Raw genomic sequence first — 4,403 nt, 5'->3', positions numbered from 1 at the left:
AATATATATTCGATGGAACAGAATAAGGTTTATTTCTTGCTTATATATTAGTCCTGAGCAGACTACATTTTCTCCAAATATTTTTTAAAGACTACAAACTCTTGTTCTCTCTTGTTCAATACTGGGCTTCTAAGATTGCTTTTACAGTCCCCTTTATGGACATTGGGAAATGACATTATGGAATAAATGTAGGAAAGGTGTATAAGCCAAGTAGCACATGTCACATCCACTCACATTTCATTGATTAGAACTCAAGTCATGTGGCCACACACAATTGCAAAGGACATGGTTAATATAGTATAGATGAGAGCCCAGGAAAAAAAGGAAATAGCTAGCATCTTTGGCAATAAAATGTCATGATTTTGGATTTACATAAATATAATGAAAATTACTCAATTACTGAGTATGGAAGCAGAGCTTATTCATGGGGAGTTGCTACTGCACAGATAAGGTATTTCATATAATGGATCATGTGTGTGTGTGTGTGTGTGTGTGTGTGTGTGTGTGTGTGTATCTTCATTTAAAAAAACGAGTGTCTTAAATTCAGCTCACAATGATATAGCCTATACCAGGTCCATTGAGAGAATTCTAGATGAGCCAAAGTATTCAAATATATTAATTTACAGCTTTTGCTTTCATTTTTCTCCAGGGATAAGCATTTTAATTTTCTAATGAATGGGAAGAGAAAGTATTTGTTCTCTGTAGTTACAGCCATATCACTAAACTGGAATCACCTCGCAGGTGCAAAGGAACTGTTCTTAGTTTCCCGAGCACTATCTATACAGGATTTATATTTTAAAACAATTTCTGGGAGGTATTTGGAACTGGGAAAGAATGTTTAACATCTTACAGTCAACGAAGGTGTGTCAAACAGTTTGTAAATATTTTAAATAATTTATATTCTTAGACAGTTTATAATAAAAAGGAAATTTGTATTGAGTAATGCACATTTCCACATAGATTTTCTCAAACTCGATAACCATAAATGTAATTCAAATTACATCTTTTATCATGGTGGCATCACTGACTATCCTACAAACAAAGATTTGGCTTAGTGTAGTAGCTTTGAAGAGGATAGTAAAATATAGAATGTGAAAGTGTTTGAATTGATTCCAATTTTTCTATTACTTGGAACACCCAGTGACTAAAATCTAAAGTATTACCATAAATTGAAAACATCAGTGTTAAACTTAGTGTCAACTTTTCTATTTTTCTATTGTAATAATGCCCTTCATTATAGGAGCTCAGAAAGAAATGAAACACATTTAGATAGCCTTGGTTACTAACTGCCGTAGAGATATCTCTAATCATTTATGTAAATAAGAATTTCAGTGTCATATTCTTTATTTCCTTAAAACTCCAAGCACATCAGTTTCTTAATAAGTTATATAAATCTGGTTTATCAAGAGACATGTGTACATATGTAAATATATGTAAATAAAGGATCTCCTAAATTTTGCAATGCTTCAGATTTAAAAAATTGCTTTAAAAAATAAGCATTAATATTTAGGATGTAACTAAGTTTTAAAATGAAAAACATAACCACTAAATGTAAAAAAGATTGTTCCTATAGATAATTCCATAAAAAGGAATATTCTAAATAAATCTATTTTTTTCCCTTTTTTTGGCTTATTTGTATTTCTAGGCTTCTTTTTGAATAATTATATCAAATCGTGACCATTTTTACGTGTCAGCATTCCTCTATTGTTAAATTGTAAAATTATTATTATTATTGTTGTTGTTGTTGTTGTTGTTGTTATTATTATTATTATTATTATTATTATTATTATTTATTGTGGATAGTGTGACTTCCTCTTGATTGGCCATAGGATATTTTGTTTTGTTTATAGCGTAGATAATCTGTGAGGAGTACTCGTTCTGCCTCCAGCTAGCTGTGACTTAGAGCACATAATTTACCTTATGTCTAAGTTATAAAGAACAATACCCATCTTAACTTAGAATGATGATGTTAGAGTTGGACCATGTTTTAGTTTGCCAGGACTGCCATAACAAATATCACAGACTGGGTAGCTTCAACAAAATAAAGTTATTTTCTCACGATTCTGGAGGCTGAAAGTCCCAGATGAAGCTGTTGGCAGAGCTTGTTTCTCCTGAGCCTTCTCTCCTTGGTTTGTAAATGGCTGCCTTTTCATCCTGTGTTTACATGGCCTTTTTTTTTTTTTTGGTGCATCCTCCCCTGGTGTCTTTTCTCTTCTGATAAAGACACAAAATATATTGGATTAGGGCCCCACCCGTATGACCTCATTTGACCTTAACTGCTCATTTAAAAGGCCTATCTCCAAATACAGTTATATTGGGGATTAAGGTTTCAATATAAGAATTTTGAAGATACTCAGTTCTGTCCATAATAAATAATTTAATAGATTATAAAGTTTTTGGTAAATTATGAAGTTAATGCTTTTTGTTTGTTTTTGTTATGTTTTGTCTTAATACAGCTAGATTGTTCTGATATTGTCAAATGAATTCAACTATTTATAAAACAATTACTTTCCCATCTCAAAAATATGAAGCATTTGTGTATTGAGATGGGTGGTAATAACCGAAAACCACATAAATTATCCAATAATGCTTTTCTGGGGCAGTCACCTTCATATTGGCAATGTTTCTAAAGAGATAAGTGTATTTCAGTTGTCAGTAAATAGACATTTATTTAGACACACCCTGATAGCCAAAACATAGCTTTCTAAAGTAAATGGTGGTTTCTCTTTCCAACATTTAAATATTGAAATGCTTGCTTTTAGCACTGATGCCAAATACACATTTGCTTATTTATATTATTTATAAAAATCATGAATACCATGCCCAGATATCAGTTGTTATACACAATATATTGTAAGCTTTTATTTATTTATTTTTTTTGTAAGCTTTTATCTAGGCAGCTCCTAGATAATATTGTGCAAAAGGTTGAAAACTAGTTGTATGGACCCTATGCCTGGTCTTAATGAAAAAAATTCAAGTGTCAGTTAAACTGGACATACAAAACAGCACTGGCAATATTCTTGCTTATTATGACCTGCTCTGCATAGAGATCAGGCATGACACTTGTGAGTTCACTTCGTTTAGCCCAGCACTTTGTGCAGTTAGGCATTTGAAGAATGGATGGGACGATGGTGACAGATATGGAGATAGTGATGACCTCCCATGATTATATATTGCCCCTGACCTATTAAACACCCTTTAAATGCTCTTCATAAAAAAACGATTGACTGCATATGACTCAGAGAAATTTATCCCTTCACACATTTGCTTGTATCATTTCTGTCCACAGTGACATTTTTTATGCTCTGCTTATAGATTTTTGAAATCATCTTTTATTTCATTGCTTTGTTTCATCAGACAATTCACCAAGATATTTTTTCATTTATGAAAATTGTTGAATTTTCATCTCTTTGAGACCTTACTCTCAAATCCTATATTCACAACTCACATTGTTTTCTTGTAAAATATTCATAATTAGTATGGATCAGCTAACACAAAGTACCCAAATGCTATCCTCTAAGATCTTAAAACTTCTAAAATTTCTTTTTAAGTAACATATATCAATAAACACAACTGAAGATGGAATTTAAATATTAGCCGGATGTTAGACAATGGAGATGTTGGTGTGTGAAAGAACGCTGATTGACTGAATCTGTTTCCCTTTACCTTCAACTCCGACTATACAACTGAAAGCGTCCTTTCTCTTCCTAGTAGTATGTACAAATATTATTAGATAATTGCGTTATCATTTGTTTAGAAACATTTTTTCTGCATGACTGTATGTGTCCATGAGGGAAGGGATTTGTCTTGTTTACTTTTTATCTCTAGTATTAGTTATAGTGCCTGACACATATTAGGTTCTCAATATGTATATACCGAATAAATGAATAAATTATTAAATAAATCAAGATTTCATGATTCACATTTAGAATGCAATTCTAACTTCTTACTACATTTCAGTGGTTCTTAACTGTAGGTAATTTTGCTCCTCATAAGACATTTGGCAATATTGACAGTTTTAGTTGTCACATTGGGGGCATATGGTGCTTGCATCTAATAGCCAGAAATGTTGCTTCACATCCTACAATACACAGGTCAGCCACTCACAACACAAACATCCGCTGTGTCCATAGTGCTGACGTTGAGAAACCCACAATGCGGTGGTCAGGCTCCCATGTTCCTCCATGCATATCTCTGGCTTATTTTTCTTTCACTAACTTCACCATGTCCATCCTGAACTTCTGCCAGATGCTTATCTACACTAAGCTTTTAGGGTCTTACCACATTGTGTTCTTAGGCTTGGAAATATTTTTCTCTTCATCTTTTGTATGAATAATTACTCACTTTTTAGGTTTCAGCTTAGCTCCCCACCCATCCTGATACTAATTTCTGTCTTGAATTCT

Source organism: Pteropus vampyrus, unplaced genomic scaffold (genome assembly GCF_000151845.1).
Source record: "Pteropus vampyrus isolate Shadow unplaced genomic scaffold, Pvam_2.0 Scaffold13, whole genome shotgun sequence".
Lineage (NCBI taxonomy): Eukaryota > Metazoa > Chordata > Mammalia > Chiroptera > Pteropodidae > Pteropus > Pteropus vampyrus.
This window is presented reverse-complemented; position numbering follows the sequence as displayed.